Raw genomic sequence first — 10,351 nt, forward strand, 5'->3', positions numbered from 1 at the left:
TACAATGAGGAAAGGGAAATACAAGGTGATCAAAAAGCTCCAAAATAATATGTCATGCACTCCTGCCTCGGTGCTGCTGCGATCCAACGCCACCTACATGCAATGGTCATGCATAAGCTTATGAAAAGCTGAGAGGGTGGTGTAAGTGTGTGTGTAAGGCAAGTGCTAAGTATACAATATCAAAGTAATACGAAAATATGCTGGTAAGTCGATGAATACTATCAGTCGTACCAAGGCTATGCGATGCATGGAATGAATGCTATCAACCATACCAAGGCCATACAATGCGAGGCATACGTAGCCAAATGTCATATGCAAGATGCAATGCAAGCATGCAGTCCTCGTATCAAGTACATATATCAGTACAGTTCCTCTCTATGATATCACCGGAGTTTAGTACACTCCACACTAACTACCGCCTCCCTAGCCGCACAACCTAGCAAGTGGAAGAGACCACACTATCCACCTGACCAGTAGTCTGCCAATACCTACCCTGCTCCTGGATAGCGGACCCATTTGCGAACTGGTCAAACTTAGCCTAGATTATAACCCCCTCACTTAGGCGGATAAGGCCATACCCCCTTCCAACCAACCACGATACAATGTAAGACGTGGCCTACTGGTATTCGGCACTCGTGCGCTCATGTATGCACACGGTCTCGACGTTGGAGCATATCCTGGTACCAAAAAGGTTCTAAGACTTTCACCTAAGCACATCATATATGCCGACAGTGCTAGAGCCAATAATTTCGGTATCCAATCTGGCCATTCACGATGTGCCTATGGAGGCCACAGTCCTGATGTCGCTAGGGTGTACAGTGATCATGTCACACAAATGCAAGATGCATGAGTCATACCATCTAGTCATGCATCAGTCTTGGTGTACTGCGCAATCATGTGGGGCACTCCATCTCATAAGGAGTCCTATAAATATCTCAGCCCATCAGCGTATGCTATGATCAAACACTCCTCATAACAGGCATACAAATGATGCGTATGGGCATGTATCATGATGCTGTACTAAGCATATTCTTAGTGTGTCTTACTGATAAGTACACTAGCATGATTATTAGATATAGCAAGTGATGATCAGTCTTACTCTGCATGCCACTTACAAGAATAGGGCTTGATCGGTATAAAGTCTATATAGAATGGTCCATGTTAGACTATCATAATCAATTCGAGGTACTAGTATATCATATATCCTAAGGTGGGGTCCACTTGAAAGGACTGTGGAAAGTATTGTCATCAATGGGGGCCCAACGGTTTAGGTTAGCCCACTAAGGGAAGATAAGCCTAACAATGGGCCCTAGGGAGAGTTGCGATGCAGACATTTAACCATCATTGCTTTTACAATGTGGACATCAAACCATCATTGCTCCCAAGGCATGGCCCGTCAAAAACATTATTACATACATCATGATGGAATCACACATTGTAATGGACCTCATATACATCACATTAGGCCTCACATACATCTCTTTGGGCCTCACTCATGGTCCTTATATACATCAAGAAGGGCCACAACAACGGGCCTCATATACATCAAGGTGGGCCACAACAATGGGCCTTATATACGTCAAGATGGGCCGCAACAATGGGCCTCATATACATCAAGATGGGCCACAACAATAGGCCTCATATACATCAAGATGGGCCGCAACAATGGGCCTCATATACATCAAGATGGGCCGTAACAATGGGCCTCATATACATCAAGTGGGCCCATCGTCCTAGCAGGACTATCTACAGCATTCATCTATTTTTAGAGATCATTTTAGAGCATTACCCAAAAAATGAATCACATTGAAAGATCATCTAGACCATACCACAAATAACAGTGGAGATAATGATTTTCACCGTTTAAAATTTCTAAGGCCCACCATAATGTTTATTTTCCAATCTGTCCATTAGGTCACAAAGACCTAAATTAAGGGGGAAACAAATTTCATATTGATCTAAAACTTCTGGAACCCCAAACGGGTTTCCATGGTAGACGTTCAATCCTCCGCTAATTTTTGCAATGTGGTCCGTCTAATAGATAGATTTTTGCAGTGTTTTCTCTTCATATGGTCCAGCAGTAGATGCTACTAGACGTCCCATGGTGGGATAGTAGGGATGCAATACATCCATCAAGGTGGGGTCCATGTACACGTGGATCACCAGTCACATACATCAAGGTGGCTCCACATACACGTGGCCCACTGATGGACGATGTAGATCTAATCCATTCATCAAGGAGGGCCACATAAAGGGGAAAATGAGAGAGAAGGAGAATCGTGTGATGGAGGGACCCCGGCACTATGGGCCCTCCCTTTAATGCATTACAACATACATCAAGTGGGTCCCATTACATGTGGGCCCACCAATCAAAATTAACGGTGGAGATCCCTTCTCCACCAAAATGCAAGGTCTAGATGACCCTTTTCATATAAGAAAATTAAACATCATGATGGGGTCTATGGAGAATGACCCCATCATGGGATGGATATACGAATCATGGTGGACCATCGCCACGCCTAAGGTCCAAAATAGGATCCATACCATTAATCGGTAGGCCCCACTTGGCCCATCATCAAAAAAAAAATCCTAACCCTACAAAACACCCACCGTTTGATCTTCTTGGTTCTATGGAATGCCAAGCTCCTTGGCTCTCTCTTTGATGGAGGTTGATGAAGGTTGAAGGGCTAGGATGAGGGATCTTGGGGCAGGAAGTGGGCTACACACCAAGCTCTCTCTCCTTGGGAATGCTTGGACATCCACCTCTCTTGGTGCTTGAGAAAATGAGTAGAGAGAGAGAGGATGGTTGTAAGAGAGAGGTGATGGGTGTGAGTGATGGATGTATTTGACTTAAGAGTTGACTTAGGTAGGTTGCTTGTTTTGGAGAGAAAGAAACCATGGGCTAGAGATGGGATGTGTACTTGACTTGACTGATTGATGGGATAGGTTGTAAAGATTCTATCGGGATTTGCAAATGCATGGCGTTTCTTCGAGACAAACGCAGGCCCTCAGCTCCTAGCCTAGGTATTGCAATGGTACACAAGACGCGGCATTGGAACAATGGGGACGACGTGGTCACTAGGGTACAAGTTTTGAGTCAAGCCGACTCAGATCTATGGGATGCGACTTAGGGTTGCGCGCAAACACTGTTTACAGATTACAAGTTACCGGAATTCAACAGGAAAGATCGTGATCGTCTACGAAATGGTATGGACTAGGATACGGGCCTTATAATAAATGATCATGAATCATTAAAATATCCAATCATCATGAACAAGATAATTAAATTTCATTTTCTACTATATGACATATGATGAAAGGGCGATGGTAGAGCTGGCATGTGGAGTCGGGATGATAGTACGTGGTATCGCAAGCTGTGGTGTCCATCATAAGGGACTTCTATCTAAACCAGACCTATACCTAAATTTGGATAACTAGACTCGATGTGGTAAACTTCTGATCTCAGGTTGGTCGCGTACCTAACTAAAATCATGGCCATAGCAAAGGTTCACATAATGATTTAGTTGCGCACCACCAGCCCGAGTGGATAGTGAATGAATGAATGAATGAGTCAGATGTTGTGTACACAACTCCTACTCAGTGAGTCCACCTACAACCACCACAATGCTTTTGATGTGGGACAAGGTTTCGCCCCACTGTATGCATAGTAGCCTTCCAGCACAATAGTCTGTCAACCATTGGTAGCTCGCCCAGGCCATAGGCCTCGCCCACATCAACGTCCGCCCATGTGTGCAATAGTGACGGGGCGTCAGAATATCAGTATCGTACATCTCGTACATCTCTAGGATATCACTGGGGTCTAGTACAATGTTGTCAGTCATACTAAGGCTATGCGGTGTAAGGCCTACATGGCTGATGTCATATGCAAGATGCAATACAAGCATGCTAGTCCTCATCAAGATCCACGTATCAGTACAATTTCCTCTTTGGATAATTACCGGGGTCTAGTACACTCTACACCAGCTTGCCACCCTTATCCGAGCGCACAACTGGGTAAGCGGAAGAGACCTCACTATCCTCCTGCCAATATTGGGCGCGGCTCATCAATAGCGGACCCATTCCTCAAGCTGGTCAAACTCAACCTAGACATTGCCCCCTCACTCAGGCGGGTAAGGTCACACCCCCTTCCAATTGACCACGACATAGTGAGAGATGCTGCCTACTGGTATACGGCCTTCGTGCGCTCATGCATCCACTTAGTCTCGATGTTGGAGCATCCTCCTAGTACCATAAGGGTTCGGGGCCTTCCACCCAAGGACATCATTGCACCCTAGTGTTTAGAACCAAGTATTTTCAATATCTAATCCTACCATCCATGATATGCCCGTAGAGGCTATTACCCTGATGTCTCTAATGTACATAGTAACCATATCACACAATGCAAGATGCATGAGCCATACATTAATCCTGCGTAGAGCTGGGCAAAATAGACCCAATCCAATGGATCCGACTCGATCAGAACCGAACCGACGGTCTGGATCGGTGCGGATCGGGTAGCTCCATCCAGATTTGAAATCTTTTCGGGTTGAGTTCGGGTTGGTCCTGATCTGACCCGACCCGACTCAAAAACCTGATCTAAGTGGATTTGGACCAATCCGATCCTACCCAATCCGGAGTATCTCCTATCGACACTTCTACTTTTCCCTGTGGTATGGTCCACTTTAGCTTTGAATATGCATCGATTTTGGGTTTTTTTGACCCAAAATGGGTGGGCCAAAGCCTCAACATCTCTACTAAACATCCCATCCAATCTAAATTTCATACATAACCATGTGCAAGAAGCACACAAATTATTTCATATAATCCAACTACTGATAAAACACCACAACTATGGAACCCCAAACATCAATAGATCCAAAGCCCTTTCATAAAGGGCTCAAAAGCACAAGAAGGAAAGACTATTAGAAGTAGAGTAAAACCTGGATGGGTCTAGAAATTACTCAAAGAGCCTTGATGATGTCTTCAGCGTTGGAGACTGAATTTTCCACCCTCTTCGATATTGACAACCTTCACCTTGAGGTCATCAACCAAGAGAGCAAACCTTCGAGACCAGGTCCAATGAAACCTGGCACATGCTGCATGCTACACGTTGGGGTGAAGGCGTCGAGAATTTGGAATAGGATGACCTTTTTACCGGCAACAAGGGAGTGAATCGAAACTGGCTGGATCTTATCTTTCTCGTCGAAGTGGGTGAGGGTACCATAGGGAATCTTGTCACCAACTGCGATCGGAGCCATCGATTTTCAAAGGCGGAGATGATATCAGACAACAAAAGAGAGGGCGTATACACAAACTTGAATGGACAGTGTGGATAAACCACATGCATTCAAGGTGGGCCCCAACAATGTTTGTCATGCCCCGAACTCGAAAACCGGGCTCACAAAATTCCCGATCGCCAAATCCGGCGCCGACAGCCTCCGTAACACCCCATTCTCGGCTCCCGGCACCCATTTACCAGGTTCTGATCCTAGGATCCTACAAGGAGGATTTCTAATATCAATTTAATTCATAATGAGCATAACTAAAAGCATAACCCACGAACAATAACCACAAGAACATCATCACAAAATCCATTATGATCAAAAACTTTTAAGTACAATGCGTCTGAAAGGAAATACAAGATAATGATGATGACATAAACTCCAAAAGCTTGTCTGCATGCTCCTGCTCCTACTATGCTACGACTACGTCCTGGCATCACCTGCATGCATCAATCGTGCATAAGCTTATAAAAAGCTTAGAGAGTGGTGTAAGTGTGTGCGCAATATAAGCGTGCTCAGAATGTAAGATCAGAGTAATGCAGAATCATGGCGATGAGTACATGAATGCAATTAGCTATACCAAGGCTATGCGGTGCAAGATATGAATGCTATTAGCCATAACACAGCCATGCGATGCAAGATGCAACTCAAGCATGCCAATCCTCATCACGTATCAGTGCAGTTCTCATTCTGGATAATCATCGGGGTTCAATACACTCCAAATGGCACTATCGCTCTCCTAGCCACACAGTCCAAGTGAGCGTAAGAAACCTCACTATCCTCCTAGTCTGCCAATACTTATCCGGCACGTCGATAGCTGACTCATTCGCGAGCTGGTCAAACTCGGCCTAGTATTGCCCCCTACCCTCGAGCGAGTAAGGTCACACCCCTTTCCAACCGACCACGACACAATGGGAGATGCGGCATCCTGGTATTCGGCCCGCGTGCACTCATATATCCATTCAGTCTCAACGTTAGGAGTCATCCTCTCGTACCATTGGGTTTAGGAATTTTCACCTAGGGACATCTATGACACCCCGATGCTTAGTAACAATATTTTCAGTATCCAATCCAGCCACCCACGATGTGTCTGTGGAGGCTATGGCCCTGATGTCATTAAGGCATACAGTAATCATAATCACACTAATGCAAGTGCATAAGTCATACTATCAGACATGTAACAATCTTGCGCGTACTGAACGCTCATGTGGGGCAACTCCACCTATCAGGGAGCCCATAAACGATCTGCCCGAAGGCATATGCTATGATCAGTCACTTCTCATATCAGGCATACATATGATATGTATGATCATGAATCATGAATCTATACTAAGCATGTTATGTGGTAATGGGTTCTGATCAAAACGAATATGGGCCTAGACGGCCTGCACATTACAGGTATGGGCCTATTAATGGGCCTTAGGAGAGTTGTAATATGGACATTTAACCAACATTATCCTTACAATGTGAACATCAAACCAACATTGCTCCCAAGGCACGGCCTGTCATGAATCACACATTGCAATGGACCTTGTATACGTCCTATTGGGCCTTGACCCATGGGCCTCCAGTACATTAAATGGGCCTCATACATGGGTCTCGCATATATATATCAAGGTGGGCCTCAACGATGGGCCACAAATGCATCAAGATGGGCCTAGTCACATGGGCCTCATAATATGGGCCTTATACAAATCATGGTGGGCCTCAACGGACGGCCCACAAACATACCAAGATGGGACTTATTACATGACATTAAAATAATTTTCAAAATGATTGGACGGTTTGGATGAAACACATGCATCATGGTGGGGCCCACACTAATGGAGGGTGTGGATTACAATACATACTTAAGTGGGTCCCAAGTGGGCCTACCATAATGTTTATTTTCCATCCATCCCATTAACAAGGTCACTCAGACCTGGGGCCCACAGTAATGTTTATTTTCCACCCAACCTGGGCCCATTGTAATGTTTATTTTCCACCCAACTTGGGCCCACTGTAATGTTTATTTTCCACTCAACTTGGGCCCACTGTAATGTTTATTTTCCATACAACCTGTTGATAGGGTCGTGTGGACCAGGGGACCCACCATACTATTTATTTTCCATCCAACCTATTGATAGGGTCACGTGGACCAGGGGGCTCACCATACTATTTTTTTTCATCCAACCTGTTGATAGGGTCACGTGGACCAGGGTAGGGCCCACTGGACCGGGGCCCACTGGAATGTTCATTTGCCACCCAACTGTTTATATGGTCACATGGTCAAGGGGGCCCACGGTGATGTTTATTTGCATCCAACTTGTTGATAGGGTCATGGAGACCTGGGGCCCACCGACTATTTTATTTGACATCCAACATATTAAAAGGTCACGTGGACCTGGGAAAACTAGGGCCCACCGAATGTGGTTCCCAAATCCAGCCCACCCATTATGTGTGTCCCACTTGGTTGAGGGTTCAGACCAAGTTTCAGCGGCATCCAAATTTCAGGTAGGCCCCACCAAGTGATTTTATATGTTTTGGCATGTCTTCACATGATTTTAAATGGTGTGGCCCACCTGAGTGCCATATACAGTTGATTTTTGAGGATGGCCCTCGGCCCTAAGGGACCCACAAAATGGGTCGTGAGGGCCAGCCCAAAAATCAAGGTGGGGCCCACGGCTGGGCCGTGAGGGCCAGCCCAAACCGCCCGTCTGCGCCTGTGGTGTTCTGACAGCAGCAGCGTAAGCTGCTGCATCGTATTTATTTTTTTAAAATTTTGTTTTCCTGTGGTTTTTCACAGTGGGGCCCGCATCAGACGAATCTACTCCAACCATTGGATCGTACGACTCAAGACCGACCAAAAGAGTCTAATATGCAGCCTGTTTTTAGCAAGAAAAAGGATCCAGGTGGTTTTCAATGGTAAACACCAATATTTCCTATGGTATGGCCCGCTCGAGAATCGGATTGGTCTCAAATTTTGGCTCAACGCCTAAAATGATCTAAGAAGAAGGATGGACTACTTGGATTGTATACTTACATCAAGGTGGGGCGTACATGAGCGGCCCACCCAAAAAGTAACTTTTCTTACTTTTTATTTGGTAGCTTGAAGTACACGCCCTGCCAGTGCACATACTCCACGCTAGCCTCGCCCGTCTAGCGTCCAGGGACACTAGACGACATGGATAAATTGCATCATGGTGGGTCCCACATGCACATGGCCCACCTACATATATATATATACATATAATATATATCTTATATTATATATATACAATACATATTATATTGTATATATTATGTATATATTATATAAAATATAATATATAGAAAGAATGATGTATTGGGTCCATCCAAACAGTGGATGGTGTGGATCATCACCCGCAATAGGGTGGGCCACACCGTTTGATGTAGATGGACAGGGTAGATATAACACATATTAGTGGGATCCACACCATCACAAAGAAAGAGAGAGAGAGAGAGAGAAAGAAAGAGAGAGAGAGAGAGAGGGAGGGAGAGAGAGAAATACGGTGAGATAGAGGGACCCCGCCACTATGGGCCCCTCTTGATTAAATCACATACATCAAAATGGGTCCCACTAACAAGTGGGCCCTAAAATCGAAAATAACGGTAAATCACCCACCTTACTAGCCTCTTTCTTAGTCACTTAGTCTCCTTAGCTCCAATGCTCAACGTTTAACGGTGGATGATGGAACTTTGATGGTGGGGATGAGAGATGAGAGGGTGGGCCACACTTGGCTTTTGGGAAGAGTTGGAGTGGCTTGGACGTGTGAGGCTTTGAGTTGCTTGGGAGATTTCAGAAATGAGAGAGAGAGTGAGATGATGGGAGTGATATGGATGGGTGAGGTGTGATGGGTGATGGGTTAGGTTGAAAATTTTGTAAAAGATGTATGGTTGTGGTTGAAATTTGGAAAAAGATAAATGGTGAGGTGGAAGGAGAGTGGACTTTTGAAAATAGGGATGGGTTGTTGTACTTGAGGTAAGGCTTGTACTTGACATTGATTGATGGGACATATCGTAGAAATTTCCTCGATAATCGCAACGCTCGGCGTTTCTTCAGAATGAACGCAGGTCCACATCTCCTAGCCTAGGTATCAGTTCGGTGTGCAAGTCACGGCGTTGGAACCGCGATGACGGCGCGGTCGCTATGAAACAAGTTTTGGTTCGAGCTGACTTCGGTATGCGTGACCTAGTTTAGGATCACTCGCAAATGTCAGATATGGTGCAAAGGTTGCCGAAATTTGACCGAAAGGACCGCGGAGGCCAACGGAACGATACTGACTAGGACATGGGTCTTACAACTCTCCCCTCCAAATAAAAAATTTATCCTCAAAATTTACATAATCATCGCAACCAGACTTAACTTATGATAGAAGAGGAAACAAGGCATCATCAATAAAATCGGAGACAATATATATGATTTAACATATAATCAATCATCAAAGAGGTAGGGATAGCGCTCTCGAATCTCAGCCTCGTGCTCCTGAGATGCCTCATCAATGGAATAGTGACCCCACTGAACCTTCACCAAGGGAATGACCTTAGTCCGGAGGACTTGCTCCTTCCGATCAAGGATACGAACTGGCTGCTCAATGTAAGAAGCATCCTCACGAACCTCCAACGGCCGCCAGTCGATAATAGGAACTACGTCTGACCCACACTTCCTCAACATAGAGACATGAAAAATATTGTGGACGCCAGACAATTGAGATGGTAAGGCAAGACGATAGGCCACGGCGCTAATGTGCTAAGTGATCTCGAAAGGTCCTATGACTCTCGGGGTAAGCTTGCCTTTCGCTCCAAATCGAACTACGCCCTTCATGGGCGAGACCTTGAGATACACATGGTCCCCTACATCAAACTCCAAGGGACGACGTCGGCAATCAGCAAAACTCTTCTACCGGCTCTGAGCTATGTGCATCCTCTACCTGATGATATCAATAACATCTGATGTCTCCTGCACAAACTCGGGACCTAGGAGACGCCGCTCTCCAACCTCGGTCCAACAACTCAGAGATCTGCACGGTCTGTCATACAATGCCTCAAAAGGAGCCATGCCAATGGTC

The 10,351-nt window shown here is 45.4% G+C and overlaps 1 pseudogene; it reads right to left on the reverse strand.

The window, feature by feature from the left end:
* Positions 1-4,703: 4,703 nt before the first annotated feature.
* LOC131218364 (peroxiredoxin-2-like) lies at positions 4,704-5,313 on the reverse strand (annotated as a pseudogene).
* Positions 5,314-10,351: the final 5,038 nt, after the last annotated feature.

The sequence above is a fragment of the Magnolia sinica genome, chromosome 11, assembly GCF_029962835.1.
Source record: "Magnolia sinica isolate HGM2019 chromosome 11, MsV1, whole genome shotgun sequence".
Classification (NCBI taxonomy): domain Eukaryota; kingdom Viridiplantae; phylum Streptophyta; class Magnoliopsida; order Magnoliales; family Magnoliaceae; genus Magnolia; species Magnolia sinica.